Below are 21,276 nucleotides of genomic sequence, written 5' to 3'. Positions count from 1 at the left end.
GTTTCATCATAGCGCTTGATGGTTTTTGTGACCGCACTTCAAGAAATGTTTGAAGTTCTTGCAATTTTCCATATTGACTGATCTTCATGTCTTAAAGTAATGATGGACTGTCATTTCTCTTTGCTTATTTGAGCTGTTCTTGCCATATTATGGACTTGGTATTTTAACAAATAGGGACTGATTTCTCCAACCACTAACATAAACACTCAAAAAGAAACAGTAGTTTCTCCAAACCACCTTCAGTATTCAACAAGGCGTAACTTAGTATTTCTCACAATCAGTGAGAATACCAATATAGTTCAACACTTGTTGGTAAAATATCCAAACACGCATCCAACCCATGAACTTGTAGATAATCAATCTCTGATTATCAGATAAACCTAAATAAGACACAAATAAAATTGACAATGGAAGATCATTTGAACTCAGTCCCGTTTAACTAAATACACCAGCACTAAACTGTCTTAAATGACAATGTCCTGTTTAGCTCCCTTCATGGAACTGCTTTCTCCTATGAGAGAATCATGTGTATTCTCTTAGAGTCACAAGTCTGCTTCTCTACCAAACTATTGATCTTCAGCTAGAATGAGTTATTAATCTGCTTCCATTGTCAGAGCTAGCTATATGCTCCAGCTCATGAGTTTCCAGAATAGCTGTACTTGAGTAAGCTACACTGTCTGCTACTGTGGCTAATTGTTATTGTTGCCAACTTCACACAGTCACTGTTCGTTCACACTGATACTATCCGTATCTATGAATTACGTTAACATGATAACCACACCTCTCAAGTCGCGTGCGCGAGCGTTGCAAAATAAATTTACACATACATGTTATTCAGTGATTGCAACTACCCTGCTCGCGCACCAACGAGCATCTGCATTGCCAAGGCTAAAATAGAAGACAGTTCTATTTGTGACGCTGAAGCGGTGCAAGTTCTGCCTCTCCCAACTCCTCATTGGTTATAGAAGCAGATACCCACGTGCCGTTTCCTCATTGGTTATACCCAAGTGGGTGATTGAAAGATTAACTGAGGTCAGTCGTCGTGGTAATACTATGGAAGTCAGATGCCAATCGCGATATAAAGTCCAAAGAAGATAAAGCCTTGAAGGAGGAGAGATGACTAGAAACGATTCGGTTGACAGTTTTGTGTGTAGATTAATTGTCGGAGTAGAGGACCTTGTGCATTTCAGGTAAAATAACAACTCAACGTTTATAACCATGGACAAATTAGCTAGCAACAGCAAGCAAACTAAATAGGACAAATTAGCTAGCAACTGCTTTTTGACCTGTCCCCAAAATAATATAATTGGTTCAGAGTTTGTTTTGATATTTCAACCTGCGTGTCAGGATCGCATTTGGTGTGGGGGGACAAAATCCATTTGCGCGCCCGGTTTGGGTGTGGTGTCAATTTAAGTCTAATAGTGAACGTTTTTACTTCCTTTTGCTGAATTTCAATGCTTCCCTTGAGCTGGAACTTCCCTCGCTATTCAATGTCCAGATCCTCGACTTTCCTGTGCTGCTGCTAACTGATCTCTCTGTAGCTGATGCCACAGAAAACGTTGCTGGTCTCTCGCTCCACCCTGTAGCACAGAAGAATTATAATATTAAAATACTTGAAGTCTGTCTTCCGTTTTCCAGTAGACTCCACTGATTTCAGGTAAAACACATAATTTCGAACTGTTTTATGATATTTGTATAGTGTTTTTGTTCTGTAGGATTTTATCATGGCACTCTATTCAACATACTGTTAAATCTCTCCTGCATCACGAAGAATGTGATAGTTAGTCCAGCCTCTTGAGGTTTATTGGACCTTCCTTAGAATGTCTTGGTTCTGTTTACTGATTGACTGGGTCAGCGAAGAGACAATGACCTTAGCCAATCAACTATCCCTTACATATTCTAAATATATACAGTATATGTCCTGATAAGCTCTTGAATGTCACCGATAAAATGTAAACAATTCCATAAAAGGATGCAACCATTTATAGAACCTCAGGTAGTGTCTAGCCATTTAAAGGGATTCAAGGAAAGATCTGGAAGCCAAATAAATATCATTATGGATAGATAAGCGTTGGAAAGGTCTAGGGGAAGGCATACCCTGTCGCCAAGACTGGGACATCATTTTCTAGCTGTGAAAGAAATGTTGAAGCTCTGACTGACAGACAGTCGTATGGGGGATGAAGGCTCTCACTCAGAGATCCTGAAACTGAAGGGAGCAGATATATAATATATAAATCCAAGTCAAGCTGGGTCTATGTGTATGTCAGTGCTGAAATTAAATATTTATGAGCCAACAGCCACCACAGATGTGAAAGTGTCGTATATGGATACATAATTTAATTGAAAACGATGATTATTTGTCAGAGCCATGTTATCTGCTGTAAGTTTATGGTGTTTGTTAAAATATATATATATATATATATATATTACAACATGTCTATACCTTGCTAGAGGCCATAACACTGATGTCATTTTCAGCAAGATGGGGAGAGAGAGAGAGAAAGAAAATATGAGAATATGTATATTGGGGCTTTTTATGCAGCTCAGATTTGGGCAGATGTTATCAAGCTGCTTCTCTCTTCTAATTTCCTCCTGCTGCTGATTCACACTGATGGCACCTACTTTCAATGGAAGACTACACAATGCTAGAAATCCATCCATAATATTGTATAGATATGATTACTTTGAGAATTTTCTAATAAAGCATGTTGGGAAAATGATTTGGCTTTATAAAGCAAAAGTGGAACAGAATACCACAGCCAAAGCATATGATTATTATGTAGGCGTGCACATAATAGCCATCTGTATGTGTCTGTATTACCCATGTCTGACAGACTCTTGAGTCATAGAGTAAGGCCAGAGAATGGATGCATGGCTCAGTATTTCACTCCCTCACTGACCCATTTACTGCTAATTTGTCCACTTTAATCCACAGTTTATGCTTCATCAACACTCTCCTTTACACACCCTCAGTCATAGCCCTGGGCGCCAACACTATTTTAAGAACAACGGTACAGTTAATGTCGTCTCAAACACTTTTAATCAGTTTAGGACCTAGGTAGCAAAAACGTTGCACATACGTTTTAGGTGTACCCAAAACGTTGTACAAAAATCTATACTGAACAAAAATATAAACGCAAAAATATAAAGTGTTGGTCCCATGTTTCATGAGCTGAAATACAATATCCCAGAAATGTTCCATACGTACATAAAGCTTATTTCTCTCAAATGTTGTTCACAAATTTGTTTACCTCCGTGTTAGTGAGCATTTCTACTTTCACCTGACAGGAGTGGCATATCAAAAATCTGATTAAACAGCATTGTCATTACACAGGTGCACCTTTTGCTGGGGAAAATAAAAGGCCACTTTACAATGTGCCGTTTTGTCAAACAACACAATGCCACAGATGCCTCAAGTTTTCAGGGAGCATGCAATCGGCATGCTGACCACAGGAATGTCCACCAGAGCTGTTGTCAGAGAATTGTACGCCCAACTGGCCTTACAACTGCATACCATTTGTAACCATGCCAGCCCAGGACCTGAGCATATGGCTTCTTCACCTGCAGGGGGGGGGGGGCTATTTCTGTTTGTAATAAAGCCCTTTTGTGATGACAACTGCATTCTGTTTGGCTGGATCTGGTTCCCCAGTAGGTGGGCCTATGCCCTCCCAGGCTCACCCATGGCTGCATCCCTGCTCAGTCATGTGAAATCGATAGATTAGGTCCTAATCAATTTATTTAAATTGACTGATTTCCTTATATGAACTGTAACTCAGTAAAATCTTTGAAATTCTGCACGTTGCATTTGTATTTTTGTTCAGTATACATTTGAAGGGTTGCAAAAATGCCCTAAGAACAATTCACCAGGATATTGCAGAGAACATTAATACAGTACAAGGCCACTAAATTACACTACGCAATAAGGGCTTACTTGTAAATCTGTCTGTGCATAGTTGAGGATGCTGCCCTCCTACATGTATTACCACTTCCTGTACACCTCTGACACGTCCAAGGTCTCTCTAGTCGAGCTGGAGCCCAGTCACTGGGGCATCCCCCTGCATTGTGGCCGTTAGTCTTGACAGCAGGAGGTGACAGAGACCCCTGGGAAATCTGGCCTCCCAGTCTGGCTATCACGGCCCTGCCACACCACATTAGTGTCAGCGCACGCACGCACACACAGACACACACACAAACATGTCCGAAACACGTCAGAAACGCTCTGTTGGGTGGAGGAATCCACATGATGTTCAGATCCATCTTCATTAAAACTAATGTAATTATGCTGCAAATACACACAGACTCGTGACACATGAGCAAGCACACACACACACACAGGCAGCATAAACACACACATAATCAGGAATACAAATACACCAACACACAGCACTCTACAACAATTTTAGGAACATTATAGTTAACTCCACTCTGTCACCACTTATTTTCCTATTTTTAGCGACTCCTGTCAATTCCTCTCAGAGTTGTGTATCCAGAGTGAGAGCGAGCCTCTGCCTCCATTTTCTGAGTGAACAAATAAGGGTGAACTCAATTAACCCTTTTTATTTGGATCTAGTTCAGAGGCAAACTTTAATCTGGAATGTGTTGTGATTGTTGTGTAACTGTTCCACCTGTTTTCCAAGCTGATGGCTAATCAAACATGGCAGGGCCTACCTGAGGGATGACATTGTTCATTGTTGGACTGACTCTTGTGACTGCAGGAAAATAGATGAAAAACATAATTGAGAATGGCAACAATGACTAACCAGTTGACAAGTTGAAAAAGCCCACATGAACAGGCTGGCCAATGAAGACGTGCCATTCTAAATCAAGATATACATCATTTACAACCTTTTAAGATGTAATGGGGACCAACAATTATCACCTTGTCTCATGCAGCTTGGTGTTTTTTCATAAAAATGTTCCTTTAATACAATCAATGAAGTTCCATAGATACTGTTAATGTGTTTAAATAAAAATCCTCAATAGCTTCCAGCCATTTAGTCATGTTAAAATCAGAAGCCTCCTCCCTAAATTTGCTTTATTCACTGCTTTAGCACACTCCACCAAACCTGATGTCCTAGCCGAATCTGAATGGCTTAGGAAGGCCACCAGAAATTCTGAAATTTCCTTCCCCAATTACAACATTTTCAACCAATTTCCCTCTAAATACACCTCTGCTGTTTTCAACCAGGATCTCAGCGATTACTGCCTCATTGCCTGCATCCATTATGGGTCTCCGGTCAAACGACCGCCCCTCATCACTGTCAGACGCTCCCTAAAACACTTCTGCGAGCAGATCTTTCTAATCAACCTGGCCCGGGTATCCTGGAAGGATAATGACCTAATCCCGTCAGTGGAGGATGCCTGGTTGTTCTTTAAAGTGCTTTCCTCACCATTTTAAATAAGCATGCCCCTTTCAAAACTAAGAACAGATGTAGCCCATGGTTCATTCCAGCCTTGACTGCCCTTGACCAGCACAAAAACATCCTGTGGTGTATTACACTAGCATCAGGGAAGTCAGGAACCAATATATACATTCAGTTAAGAATGCAAATTTCAAACAGAAATTGGCTTCCTGTAGCACTAATTCCAAAAAGTTTTGGGACACTGTAAAGTCCCTGGAGAATGAGAGCACCTCCTCCCAGCTACCCACTGCACTGAGGCTAGGAAACACACTCACCACCGATAACTCCACCATAATTGAGAATTTCAAAAAGCAGTTCTCTACGGCTGGCCATGCTTTCCACCTGGCAAACCCAACCCTGGCCAACAGCTCTGCACCCCCGCAGCAACATGCCCAGCAGTCAGTTTTTGGGCATGTGAGCTGAAAGTGATAGCAAATGCAGCTACTTGGACACTAGTATTGGACATTATGGAACAAAACAACGATTTATTGTGGAACTAGGACTCCTTGCACTACATTCTGATGAAAGATCATCAAAGGTAAGGGAATATTTATGTTGTAATTTCGTATTTCTGTTGACTCCAACATGGCGGTTACGTCTGAGCGCCGTCTCAGATTACTGCAATGTTAGGCTTTTTCCGTAACGTTTAAAAAAATTCTGACACAGCGGTTGCAAACCTCTTAAAGCTTGGGACTTTTTTTTCAACATCTTGTTAAAAATCGCGCAAAATTTCAACGTCCTGCTACTCATGCCAGGAATATAGCACATGCATATGATTAGTATGTGTGGATAGAAAACACTCTGACGTTTATAGAACTAGTTAAATCATGTCTGTGACTATAACAGAGCGTGAGGAGCAAGCAAAAGCCCAAGGAAAACTGTTCACAAAAAAAATAAAAAATCCTTCCGCCAGTTGCCTGAATTGTCAATGGCAAGGGAAAATAGATAGCGAGGAGGTTACAATGCCTACAGGTTCCACACGATGTCGCCAGTACTGTCATTTGCTATGAAGTTAATCCTTGGTCAGATGAGAAATAGGCACTTCCTGTCATCAAGTACACATCTTGAACTTTTGAGAGAGAGAAAACGGAGCTTCATTTCAAGAACTGCTGCTATTGAATACAGATCGCCCTGTGATCAATTTGATCGATTATTAACGTGTACTAATACCTAATGTTGGCTTACAAAAGTAGTTTGAAGTGTTTTGTCAAAGTTTATCGGCAACTTTTTTAATTTAAAAAAATGACGTAGCGTTTTGTAAAGCTGCTTTTTCCTGGATCAGACTCGCTTCATAAATTGACATTTTGGGTATACATGGACGGATTTAATCGAGAAAAAAAAGACCCAATTGTGATGTTTATGGGACATATAGGGGGGCCAACAAAGAAGCTTGTCAAAGGTAATGAATGTTTTATATTTTATTCCTGCGTTTTGTGTAGCGCCGGCTACGCTAATTCCTTTGTTTACGTCTTTTTCCGGTATTGGGGGGGGTGCATGCTATCAGATAATAGCTTCTCATGCTTTCGCCGAAAAGCATTTTAAAAATCTGACATGTTGGCTAGATTCACAACGAGTGTAGCTTTAATTGAGTACCCTGCATGTGTGACGCAGACGTCTCACCTTGCCCTAACAGGTTTTAAGAACCAGTGTATCTTTAATTATATGTTGAACATGTATCTTTAGTCAACGTTTATGATGAGTATTTCTGTTATCTGGCGTAGCTTTATATAATTCCTCCGGATACTTTGGAGGAATTTCTGAACATGGCATCAATGTAAACCGAGATATGTGGACATAAAAATGCATATTATCGAACAAAACATTAATGTACTGTGTAACATATCATATGACTGTCATCTGATGAAGATTTTCAAGAGGTTAGTGATTCATTTTATTTCTAATCCTGCTTTTGTGATTTTATCTTTGGCTGGAAAAAATAGCTGCGTTTTTTCTTTGGTTTGGTGGTGGTCTAACATAAATATTTGTTGTTTTTTTGCTGTAAAACATTTAAAAAATCTGACATGATGGGTAGATGAACAAGATGTTTATCTTTCATTTTAGGTATTGGACTTGTTAAAGTGTGAAAGTTAAATATTTCTAAATAATATTTTTGAATTCCCTGCGCCACCTTTTCAGCTGGATGGGGGGTGGAGTTCCCTGAGGGGAACTTCTTGCCCCAATTAACAAACAGTTCACTGACCATTTCGAATCCCACCGTACCTTCTCCTCTATGCAACCCTGGTTTCCGAGCTGGTTTCTGGGTGCACCTCAGCCACGCACAAGATCCTAAATGATGTCATCGTAAATACAATACTGTGCAGCCTTCTTAATCAACCTGGCCAAGGATTTTGACTGTCTACTTATCAGATAGAGTTCAGTGTGTCAAATCAGAGGGCTTGTTGTCCAGAGGGCTTGTTTTCCAGCCCTCTGGCAGTCTCAATGGGGGTGCCAGAGGGTTCAATTCTCGGTATATATATATATATTCTCTGTATATATTACAATGATGTCGCTCTTGCTGCGGATGATTCTCTGATCCAGCTCTACACAGACGACACCATTCTGTATAGATCTGGCCCTTCTTTGGACACTGTCCAAATGTGTCACCAAACCCACTGGCTCCAGGTCATCTATAAGTCTTTGCTAGGTAAAGCTCTGTCTTATCTCAGCTCACTGGTCACCATAGCAACACCCACCCGTAGCACGCGATCCAGCAGGTACATTTCAGTGGTCATCAAGAGAACCAACACCTTCTTTGGCCACCTTTCCTTCCAGTTCTCTGCTGCCAATGACTGGAACGAATTGCAAAAATCACTGAAATTGGAGACTTATATCTCCATCACTAACTTTAATAAACAGTAAAAATTGTGAGTCACTTGTGCTTCCCAAATTTTACGCTTGGTGTTACGCGGAACAGGTGAACCCAAGAGCAGACTCATACGAGGAGACTGAGATGAGGTAACCAAGGTATTTATTGAAACACAGGGGGGAGATGGGGTGCAGGCAAGGGTAAGCTTGGTCGGGTTGCAGGAAACCAGGTGCGGAGGCCGAGGATGGAACGAGAGGTGTTGGGCCAAGGTAAGCAGGTCAAGAGGGGAATCTAAGGGAGCAGTAGAGTGGGGGATCCAGGACTGAGTAGCAGAACTGATGAGACGTGGGACTGGAGACAGAGTGGGTAGAACTGTAGTGGAGAGTAAAACAGTGTCAGGAAATGGAAAACTGGCACACAGGATAAAAGGAACAAATGTGACTGACTGAGCAGAAATTACCATCTGGCAGTGTGAAAGTGGCAGGGCTGAGTATTTGAAGAGGTCTTGATTATGGAACAGGTTGCAGCTGGTAGGGATCTAATCTACTCCAGCACACCTGTCTCTGCCCACACAATCACACACACACACACACACACACACACACACACACACACAGAGGGAGAGAGAGCTGGGGGAGTGGCGGCAGGTCAAGGAAACACAGGATGAGCAGTAGAGGGTGTGTCAGGAGCAGATGTAACACTTGGTTGAATAATAAACTCTTATTCCATCATGTAACCTTGCACTGTTGAAGAACATTCTCAATTTTGGATGTGATTCATTGGTGCAAATATTTATTTATCCCAGGAATTAAGCCATATCAAGGAATCTTCGCAACACAAATAACGATGACCTCAAACTTGTCCCTTTGTAAAAGGACGAGGTCATGAAGAACTTTATACAAACTCCAGACATAATTGATTGCCGCGAGGGTTGTAGATGAGAGAGAAAGTACATTTTCCATTAAATTTGTTTATTTTTGGGGGGAATACATTAATTCTCGTGGACGATTTAGAATGGGAAGTTTGCTATCTAGCTAGAATTTGCCAGCTATCTAACAAAGTGTTGGCTAGCTAGCTAACTGCAGTGCCATATATGGCTAACTGTAGCTAACTATCTAGCAAACGTAGCTATCAAACGTTAGCTGGGATTTTTGTGAGGCCTACCAACTAGACTAGCTAGCTAACTAGTTACCATAGCACATTCTACAGAATAGACTTTCCATACAATGAGTTTTTTAGGTAGCTAGCACTCTCATTAATTTTCTAATCTTGGCTAGCTAACTAAGTTACCTATACCTAAAGCGGGCAAATAGTTATGCTATGGTTGCTACTTTCAAGCTAACTAGCTAGCTAGCTGGGCTCACCTTTGTGTGAAGCTAATAACACTAAAGATTAGCCACAACAGTGGAATTTACAGTTCACCTTCATAAAAAAAGTTACCCACTGAAAGTGATGCAGATGGAGGACACCCAGCATGTTAACGTTAGCTCGCTATGTGTGTCAACACACAATATGAGTAACATTTGTTCCTTTTCAATGTAGCTAAACAAGAGCTAACTTGTTAGTTTTAGCACAGATAAAACAATGGGCCAGATGTTTCACCGGAAGTATAAATGTGAAGCATCAGGTTGGAGTTTCTTCTTCCCATAAAATATGGTGGGGAGAGGAATCTCAGTGCCTGGCAGTGGGAGAATTGAGCGAAATGGAACATTCTGACCATTTTCTCATCAATTAAACATTTGATCTCAATACAGTTTTCTGGTCACAAATCTGCAATATTTTACAAACAGAGTGGACTTCCTTTCCCAAAGTAAAAAAACTAATTGCGATGTTCAGAAGTGCAAGGGCGACTAGAGTTATTGCACATTCGCACTTCTTAGACTAGGCGGTCCCTAATGGAAATTTGCAAATATATGCTAGAAAATGCCAATAGGATCTTGCTAGCTCATGCTTGGCTCTGACCCACTTCCTTGCTTATTCTGCCCACTCAACTCACTAGCCCCCCATTGGCAACAACATGATGTGGTCTATCTTGGGTTAGTTATAAAAACCTTTGGTCTTAGCATGCACTTTAATATCTAGCTGGATAACACAAGAACTAGCTAGGTAGCTACTAGGCCTAGCTAGCTATAGGCCCATCTATAGAAAGCATGATGATAATAACTAGTATAGGGTAATGTAGTTTATAATGCTAAATTGTATACATTCTTCTTCTCTACCACAGATTTCAACAAGGTCTCAGAATCCAGGATGGGAAAATGTTTACAAAAAAATAAACTTATAAAAGACAGAGTTGTTGATTTCCATTGTTACTTGTAACTTTAAAAAAGGGAGCAATAGACAATCCCGTTAGCTATTAGCTATCTTGTCACGCCCTGGTCTTAGTATTTTGTGTTCATATATTTATTTGGTCAGGCCAGGGTGTGACATGGGGTTATTTTGTGTTGTGTTGTGGTATTGGGGGTTTTAGTAGGTATTGGGATTGTGGCTGAGTAGGGGTGTCTAGCATAGTCTATGGCTGCCTGAGGTTCTCAATCAGAGTCAGGTGATTCTCGTTGTCTCTGATTGGGAACCATATTTAGGTAGCCTGGGTTTCACTGTGTTTTTGTGGGTGATTGTTCCTGTCTTAGTGTTTGCACCAGATAGGGCTGTTTCGGTTGTCATTATTTCATTTCGTTAGTTTTGTAGTTTCTGTATGTATAGGTTTTCCTTCATTAAAATATATCATGAATCATCATCACGCTGCATTTTGGTCCGATCCTTGTTCTACCTCTTCGTCAGAGGAGGAGATAGAAGAGAGCTGTTACAGAATCACCCACCACACCTGGACCAAATGGCGTGGTAACAGGCAACTGCGGCAGCAGGAGCAGCGCGACAAGAATTTCTGGACTTGGGAGGAAATCCTCGACGGGAGAGGACCCTGGGCTAAACCAGGGGAGTGTAGCCGCACCAAGGTGCAGCGAGAGAAGGACTGGACATGGGAAAACGAACTGGACGTTGAAGGACCCTGGGATCAGCCTGGAGAATATCGCCGCCCCAAAGAAGAACTGGAGGCGGCGAGAGCCGAGAGGCGCTGGTATGAGGAGAAGCAACAGCGGCAGCAGGAGCAACAATATCGGGACTACACTACTTGGGAGGAAATAGACAGGTGGGCTGTCGACCCAGAGAAAGTGCTGGAGCCCGTCTGGGATTCGCTGGAGCAGTGCGAAGCAGGCTATAGGAGAATGGAGTTGAAGAGAAAAGCACGACGGCGCAGAGGGAAACCCGAAAGTCAGTCCCAAAAATGTATTGGGGGGGGGCTCAGGGAGAGAGTGGCAGAGTCAGGAGTCAGACCTGAGCTAACTCTCCCTATTTATCGTGAGGAGCCAAGGAGGAGACCAGAACCAGAGCCGGTGTTAGAGGTGAGCGAAGCAGAGACTGTGAAGGTGTTAATGGGGAAATTGGAGGAGAGAGTAATGAGGGAGTTGCTAGTTTGGTGCTTTAGGTACGATATTCGTCAGACGGAGCGAGTCGGGGATTTGATGGCACCTGGGTCAGCGCTCCATACTCGTCCTGAGGTGCATGTTAGTCGGCTGGTGAAAATTGTGCCAGCCTCACGCACTAGGCCTCCTGTGTACCTACCTAGCCTTGCACGTCCTGTGCCAGCCCTGCTCTCAGGCTCTCCAGTACACCTTCACGGTCTAGCCCATCCTGTGCCACCTCCACACTCCAGCCCTCCGGTAGCAGCACCCGCACCAGGCTTCCTGTGCATGTCCTCTACCCAGTGCCAGCACCACGCACCAGGCCTTCAGTGCGCCTCGCCTGTTCAGCGCAGCCAGAGCCTTCCTCCTCTCTAGCGCTGCCGGAGCCTCCCGCCTGTTCAGCGCAGCCAGAGCCTTTCTCCTCTACAGCGCTGCCGGAGCCTCCCGCCTGTTCAGCGCAGCCAGAGCCTTTCTCCTCTACAGCGCTGCCGGAGCCTCCCGCCTGTTCAGCGCAGCCAGAGCCTTCCTCCTCTACAGCGCTGCCGGAGCCTCCCGCCTGTTTAGCGCAGCCAGAGCCTTCCTTCTCTCCAGCGCTGCCGGAGTCTCCTGCTGCCTGTTCAGCGCAGCCAGAGCTGCCAGTCTGCATGGAGCAGCCAGAGCTGCCAGTCTGCAAGGAGCAGCCAGAGCTGCCAGTCTGCATGGAGCAGCCAGAGCCGCCAGTCTGCATGGAGCAGCCAGAGACGCCAGTCTGCATGGAGCAGCCAGAGACGCCAGTCTGCATGGAGCAGCCAGAGCCGCCAGTCTGCATGGAGCAGCCAGAGCCGCCAGTCTGCATGGAGCAGCCAGAGCCGCCAGTCTGCATGGAGCAGCCAGAGCCGCCAGTCTGCATGGAGCAGCCAGAGCCGCCAGTCTGCATGGAGCAGCCAGAGCTGCCAGTCTGCAAGGAGCAGCCAGAGCTGCCAGTCTGCATGGAGCAGCCAGAGCCGCCAGTCTGCATGGAGCAGCCAGAGACGCCAGTCTGCATGGAGCAGCCAGAGACGCCAGTCTGCATGGAGCAGCCAGAGCCGCCAGATCTGCCAGTCAGCCAGACTCTTCCAGATCTGCCAGTCAGCCAGACTCTTCCAGATCTGCCAGTCCTCTCAGTGCTGAGCTTCCTCTCAGTGCTGAGCTTCCTCTCAGTGCTGAGCTTCCTCTCAGTACTGGGCTTCCCCTCAGTCCCGAGCTACCCCTCAGTCCCGAGCTACCCCTCAGTCCCGAGCTACCCCTCAGTCCCGAGCTTCCCCTCAGTCCCGAGCTGTCCCTCAATCCAGTGGGGTCCTTGGTGAGGGTTATTAGGCCTAGGTCGGCGGCGAGGGTCGCCAATCAAAGGACGCATTACAGGGGGACTAAGACTTGGTTGGAGTGGGGTCTACGTCCCGAGCCGGAGCCGCCACCGTGGACAGACGCCCACCCGGACCCTCCCCTATGGGTTTTAGTGTGCGGCCGGGAGTCCACACCTTGGGGGGGGTTCTGTCACGCCCTGGTCTTAGTATTTTGTGTTTATATATTTATTTGGTCAGGCCAGGGTGTGACATGGGGTTATTTTGTGTTGTGTTGTGGTATTGGGGGTTTTAGTAGGTATTGGGATTGTGGCTGAGTAGGGGTGTCTAGCATAGTCTATGGCTGCCTGAGGTTCTCAATCAGAGTCAGGTGATTCTCGTTGTCTCTGTTTGGGAACCATATTTAGGTAGCCTGGGTTTCACTGTGTGTTTGTGGGTGATTGTTCCTGTCTTTGTGTTTGCACCAGATAGGGCTGTTTCGGTTTTCATTATTTCATTTCGTTAGTTTTGTTGTTTCTGTATGTATAGGTTCCTTCATTAAAATGTATCATGAATCATCATCACGCTGCATTTTGGTCCGATCCTTGTTCTACCTCTTCATCAGAGGAGGAGATAGAAGAGAGCCGTTACATATCTAGACTACTCACCATTCTATAGGCTACAGATTTAAGTCCCCACTACAATAGTTGTTTTATGTTATATCTTTGTTTAATTTAATTAATCTAACAATAAAAATCATTTTTATTTTGTAAGCAATGTAAGCTTGTTTTTAGATGATGCAGAGAAGAAGCTCATCTATTCTTTCTAGGTACTTTCAAAGGTAATGAGTAGTAGGCCTAAGTAATTATATAGAAGTTGCAAAATCCTGTGTAACACCTAGCAACTACAATGTATTTCTGCAGATATCACATGTACTCTGGCGTGTGTACTAGTGTGTTTATTTCTCACATGGATGGTGCTTCCAGAAAATAAGAAAATGAGGGCCAGGTTGTCAGGATGGGCAATGTACTGTATAAGTACACATTAGTTCAAAATAAGTACCCCACAAGATACTTAATTTGAACCAGCTAAATCCTGTTTAACAACTAGTAACATTGTACTTAAAGAAAATATTACAAGTACTATGCTCTGAAATGGTGTCTTATTCCTCACCTGGGATGTCACTTGTATTAGATCTGTTTTCTTAAGCTCAACCAAGTTAACCCAGATGGTATACTTTATTTTGGGGGCATGTGCTAATAACAATGTTGACTGGAGATATATTTTGAACAGTGAAAATTCATGGATAAGTGATTAGAGCCTGTTGAGCACAGGCTACAATCTATCAGACACCCAGCACATCCACTAGGGATCCAAACCTTTGTCACAGTTGTTATTGAATCCGATACAATTGAGAAGAAGTAAAACCTGCCCATTTGTACAGGCATGGTAACAAGCATTGTTGTTACACTTCTGTAATTACAGACTTCAATTATTACCAGTTACATGTTGTTATTACCATAACTATGAGTTCTTGCAGTTAACTACAATACTTGCTACAGTGTAATTACTTATGGCTGGGGGCAGTAATGAGTAGCTTGGATGAATAAGGTGCCCAGAGTAAACTGCCTGCTACTCAGGCCCAGTTGCTAATATATGCATATTATTAGTATATTTGGATAGAAAACACTGACGTTTCTAAAACTGTTTGAATGATGTCTGTGAGTATAACAGAACTCATATGGCAGGCAAAAACCTGAGAAAAAAATCCAACCAGGAAGTGAGAAATCTGAGGTTTGTTGTGTTTCAACTCTTTGCCTATCGAATATACAGTGTCTATGGGGTCAAATTGCACTTCCGAAGGCTTCCACTAGATGTCAACAGTCTTTAGAACCTTGATTGATGCTTCTACTGTGAAGGAGGGGGGAATGGGAGCTGAATGAGTCAGTGGTCTGGCAGAGTGCCACGAGCTGGTCACGCGCGTTCACGTGAGAGTTAGCTTGCGTTCCATTGCATTTCTGAAGATAAAGGAATTCTCCTGTTGGAACAGTATTGAAGATTCATTTAAAGACATCCTAAAGATTGATTCTATACTTCGTTTGACATGTTTCTACGGACTGTAACAGACTTTTTTGACTTCTCGTCTGGCCTGCGCGTCATGAATTTGGATTACTGGGCTAAACGAGCGAACAAAAAGGAGGTATTTGGACATAAATGATGGACATTATCGAAGAAATCAAACATTTATTGTGGAGCTGGGATTCCTGGGAGTGCATTCGGATTAAGATCATCAAAGGTAAGTGAATATTTATAATGTTATTTCTGACTTCTGTTTACTCCACAACATGACGGATATCTGTATGGCTTGATTTGTTTTCTGAGCTCCTTACTCAGATTGCTTTTTCGGTAAAGCTTTTTTGAAATCTGACACAGCGGTTGCATTAAGGAGAAGTGTATCTATAATTCCATGCATAATAGTTGTATCATTTATCAATGTTTATTATGAGTATATTTGTAAATTGATGTGGCTCTCTGCAAAATCACCGGATGTTTTGGAACTACTGAACATAATGTTAGTGATTAATTTTATCTCTATTTCTGCTTTTTGTGACTCCTCGCTTTGGCTGGAAAAATGGCTGTGTTTTTCTGCGACTAGGTGTAGACCTAACATAATCGTTTGGTGTGCTTTTGTCGTAAAGCCTTTTTGAAATCGGACACTCTGGTGGGATTACCAACACGTTTATCTTTAAAATGGTGTAAAATACTTCTATGTTTGAGGAATTTTAATTGTGAGATTTGTGTTGTTTTGAATTTGGTGCCCTTCGATTTCACTGGCTGTTGTCATATCGATCCCATTAGCGGGATTCAAGCCATATAATAAGGACCCCTTATATGGCATAAGAGGGAGAGAGAGGGGTCATTAATATTTAGGGAAAGACAATTGCTTAATTGAACCTGGCCTGCAGGGCCAGTCCAGAGTGGCAACATTTGTACTTTGGGGATAATTTATTTGGTTCCATTATGCCAGGCAAGATCAATCAAGCACTGCTAACGTATCTGAGGAATATCAGTACTAAGTGTTACGCCATGTTATTGTGGGTATGTTTTCTGAACAAGAATTAACCACATTATTCGTACCTGATTCCATCCTAGAGCTGCTGCCATTTCATTTTCAAGGGGAAAAGTTAAATAAGCAGCAATTAATGCGAGTGAAGGGAAATGGGTACAGGAGGGATATGATGCGATGATGTCTGCTTTGATGAAGGGCTTCTAAGAGTGCTCAGCTCCTTTAATGTATAATAGAGTAATAAAGCAATGTTTCTCTCTCTCAAGCAGGTATTTCATTACCAGTCCCACTGGCCATATGCACTCTGGAACCTGATTTCCCAATGTTTGTCCAAAGGCTACAAGACAACGGTGACAGAAATTATAATGAGGGGAAGAGTGTGTCACGTCAATTTCTGCCTGTGTCATAAGAGGAGGGTCATTCCATGAAATGAGTGCATTTTGGGTAGTGTAGAGTGGTGAATGTTTATTTTAAAGTTATGTCATGTCAAGCACATGTTCAACTTAATTAAAACTTGCCTAGTTCAATAAAGGTTCAATTAAAAAAGTAAAACATAAATGTAAATACATTTATTAATATATAAATGTATATTTAAAAATGATAGTAAGTGCCTATTAAAAGGAAATATTAAACCATTTTGAATGTTATCGTTTTTTTGCATCTCTGAACGATGTTCTAGCAATTCCCAGGGCAATTAAATGTTTCCATGTGTATCTGAGCTATTGCTGTTCAAAGCAGGCAGAAATACAGCAAGTATGACAAGTTTTGGATCATATTAAATTGCCTTCTGTTATCAGGAATCAAGGTATGACCCAGGTGCAGATCGTGCCGAAGTAACACTGTTTATTACAGAAACAGGGGCAAAGGTACAGGATGGCAGGCAGGCTCAGGTCAGGCAGAGGTCGGTAATCCAGAGGTGGGGCAAAGGTACTGGACGGCAGGCAGGTTCAGGGGCAGGCAGAGTTGTCAGGCTGGTGGGTACAGAGTCAGCACAGGCAAGGGTCAAAAACCAGAATAACGAGAAAATACTTTTCAAAACGCTGGTTGACTTGACAAACAAGATGAACTGGCAACAAACAAACAAAGAACACAGGTATAAATACACAGGGGATAATGGGGAAGATGGGCCACATCTGGAGGGGGGTGGAGACAATCACAAAGACAGGTGGCACAGATCAGGGTGCAGCACCTGTACAGGTCCTAAACTCAAAGATCATGTCAAAAACCATAGTGCATCTCCTTAGTACCATATGTATCTCTTAGTAGTATTTGTTGTTAGTATTATTATTGTGTAATACATTAGAACATTAGAAACCCATACACTTGTCTGAAACCACACTGGGCCCCTACACAAGCACATGTTATAGGCCATCCATGCAAGTAAAATGACTTGAAATATTTTTTTTCTGTCTTCCTTATTAAGATGTAGTGATTATGTAGAAAACAATAATAATTAAGATAAATATTCTGAGTGAGAGCTAGAGATAGTTTTGTAAGTCTTGCTAAAATGCAACATTGGGCTTAAAGTGTTGCCAAACTTAAGACATAGGGCCACTTTCATATACTGATAAAGTAGTTAGAGTGATTGTTTCCCTTCCAGTAATTTTGATGTCCCTTCTACGCAGGTCAGGATTTTGCCATTGACGACCATTCATTTTATGGTAAAGAAGGTGGTCTCTCCAAATGAAGCCAGAAAGGACAACCAAATATAACTTAAAGTAAGTTGGAAGTTCCCCATGAATTAGAAAACCCACCAAATAGCTTTTAAACCAACATGTTTTTGATAGAAAATCGAGTTGAACAATGACTTTTACTGACAAAATAGCATTACATTTCAGATTTATATAGCATGTAAAGATATTTCCCATCACATATGAATGCATTTGATACATTTTGATGTGATTTCAATAGCGTTTAAGTTTTTTTTGCACAAATATTTGCTACCATTGAAGCAATGTTTCCAGAAAATAATTATAAAAAAGTATGCAAATAAATAACATAATCAGAGGTATATTACAAGGGTAATACAAAAAAAATCCTCATTTGATCTATGCTTGGGTCTCACATGGTTATGTCTATGTACAGTCAACACAACTGTAATCAATGACAGTTGGTGCCATGCATTGTCACCATTGATAAATAGCAAGTGGAACTCCAAATGCTATATGCTTGAAATGCTCACTGTATGCGGTGGAATGTGACCCTAAGGTTGAGCCTTGATCTTCCTCCTGTCCTTAGCCGTTGTGACATATTTCATGTATACAGTACTCCTTTTTGTGACTGTAAGGCTGTAATTTGACAATCAAAGAATGCTCTTACCATTCACAAATCTCTTCTGAGCACAGCGGCATTTCCATCAGTCTTCCTGGCTTTGATAATGCCTTAAAGCATATATCACTATATCTCACTAACTCCTAATGATCCACCTTCATAACTCTTCATGTTCCACTTTCCTTTAGTTTTAACCTATTTTACATCACACAGGTAGTCACTGCTCTCTTTTAACTACAACAGATAAAACATCAAGTTGGAGGGAGAACCCCTCTAATTATAAACATGACAAGAGACATCGCTGAATACATTTTAAAAGTGGTTCATATTATGTTTCCTTTTCATCACAATATGGAACAATTACATGAAACCTGTGCTGTAAGGCTGTCTGCAATTGTTTGGTCGGTCAGTGAGACATTGTGCTCACAGCCAGGTAATTGACTGCTCAACCATTAACCTTTACCCTTTCTGGGGCCATGTGTTTGTTAAAATATCTTCTGCTTGCTCGTGTGAAATACTCCCCTCTGGACACTGCTTGTTGTCTCTATGTGTATTTATCCGTGTTGTCATCGCTGGTTGACAATTTATTCCTGGGTGTGTTCCATTGCGACTATGGGCCTACTCGTGCAGTGGAGCCTCTCACAGAGAGCTAATGTGGGAAGAGGTGGTTTCTTCCGTTATAAAGTAATGGAGAACTGATCCCATTATTTCCAGTTCTGTGCCTGGCAGCGGCAGTAAAAGATAAGCTCCTGGTGCTTAATCCTGTTAGTGCGGCAAACCCTACACTACTTATTGGCTCTGTGGCACTGTGTGAACATTCAGGACCTCACTGTTTGCCCTCTAAATATACTGGATTAAATTATTACATCCCTTCTTTATTACTATCATATGGTTATAGTTATTAGTTGTGTGGTGGTAAAAGTAGTAAGGAGGGACGAAGAGGATGAGTGAGGGTTTCAGTGGTAGTATTTGTACATTCACAAATCTCTTCTGAGCACAGCGGCATTACCATCAGTCTTTCTGGCTTTGATAATGCCTTAAAGCATATATCACTATATCTCACTAACTCCTAATGATCCACCTTCATAACTCTTCATGTTCCACTTTCCTTTGGTTTTAACCTATTTTACATCACACAGGTAGTCACTGATGCTGTTGCGGGCCTGTCTTGTCGTTGTAAAAATGTGCATTTACATTTTAGTCTTTTAGCAGGTGCTCTTATCCAGAGCAACTTATGGGAGCAATTGGTGTTAAGTGCCTTGCTCAAGAGCACATCAACAGATCTTTCACCTAGTCTGATTTGGGATTCAAACCAGTGACCTTTAGGTGACTGGCCCAACGTCTCTAAAACTTGTTTGGGATCGGGGGCAGTATTTTCCCATCCTGATGAAAAGCGTGTCCAAGGTAAACTGCCTGTTACTCAGGCCCAGAAACTAGGGTATGCATAGAATAGAAAACACTCTAAAGTTTCTAAAGCTGTTAAAATAATGTCTGTGAGTGTAACGGAACTGATATGGCAGGCGAAACCCCGAGGACAAACCTCCCACCAAAACAATTCAGCCTACCACTCTTTTCAACGGCTGTAACTTTTATTATAAGGCAAAGTTCTCCCAGATTGCAGTTCCCAGGGCTTCCACTACATGTCAACAGTCTTTAGAAAGAGTTTCAGGCTGGTTTTTGGAAAGATGTGGCAGAAATGGTAGTTTTACCAGGTGGTTCCCATTTTGGCTGTAGTGTTTCCAAGAACGTGAATGAGAGCGCCTTAAATTTTAGCGTTTATTTACATATTAGGGTACCAATATGTTTGATTATAAATGTTGTTTGACTTGTTTGGAAAAGTTTATTAGTAACGTTTGGGATTCATTTGTATGCATTTTGATGGAGGGAAACTGGGTGGATTATTGACTGAAGCGCGCCAGCTAAACTACATTTTTATGGATATAAAGAAGGACATTATCGAACAGAAGGACCATTTGTGATGTATCTGGGAACTTCTGGAGTTCCAACAGAAGAAAATCATCAAAGGTAAGGCATTAATTATATCGCTATTTCTGACTTTTGTGTTGCAACTGCCTGGTTGAAATATGTTTTTCATAGTTGTGTATACAGGGCACTGTCAGATAATCGCATGCTATGATTTCGCCGTAAAGCTTTTTAGAAATCTGACACAGCGGCTGGATTAACAAGAAGTTAAGCTTTATTATGATGTATTACCCTTGTGATTTTATGAAAGTTAAATATTTATAATACTGTGGTTTGAATTTCACACCCTGCAATTTCACCGGATGATGTCGAGGTGTCCCGCTAGCGGCACGCCTTCCCCTAAGAGGTTTAACCACTAGGCTACCTGTAACACCAGACAAACCAAAGTCAAGTTTGATAATGACAATGATACATTTTTTTAGATCACCGCTGTTTGTAATTGGTAAAGTGCATTCGAAAAGTATTCAAACGCATTGACCTTTTCCAAAATTGATTAAATGTTTTTCCTCATCATTTTAGACACAATACCCCATAAAATTTGTGCAAGTTTATTAAAAATTTTAAAAACTCAAATATCACATTTACTTAATTAACTTCTTATGGTAAAAGCCAGGGAAAATGCAGCGCGGCAAATTCAAATAAAATTATATAAAAATCAAACATTCATTAAATCACACATGTAAGATACTAAATTAAAGCTACACTCGTTGTGGATCCAGCCAACATGTCAGATTTTTAAAAGGCTTTTCGGCGAAAGCATAAGAAGCTATTATCTGATGATAGCACAAGAGAAAACAAAGAGGGTAACTGTGCAGGCGCTACACAAAACACAGAAATAAAATAGAAAACATGCCTTGCCTTTGACGAGCTTCTTTTGTTGGCACTCCAATATGTCCCATAAACATCACAATTGGTCCTTTTGTTCGATTAATTCCGTCCATATATATGCAAAATGTCCATTTATTTGGCGCGTTTGATCCAGAAAAAA

The sequence above is a fragment of the Oncorhynchus tshawytscha genome, linkage group LG06 (assembly GCF_018296145.1).
Source record: "Oncorhynchus tshawytscha isolate Ot180627B linkage group LG06, Otsh_v2.0, whole genome shotgun sequence".
NCBI classification, from domain to species: domain Eukaryota; kingdom Metazoa; phylum Chordata; class Actinopteri; order Salmoniformes; family Salmonidae; genus Oncorhynchus; species Oncorhynchus tshawytscha.
This window is presented reverse-complemented; position numbering follows the sequence as displayed.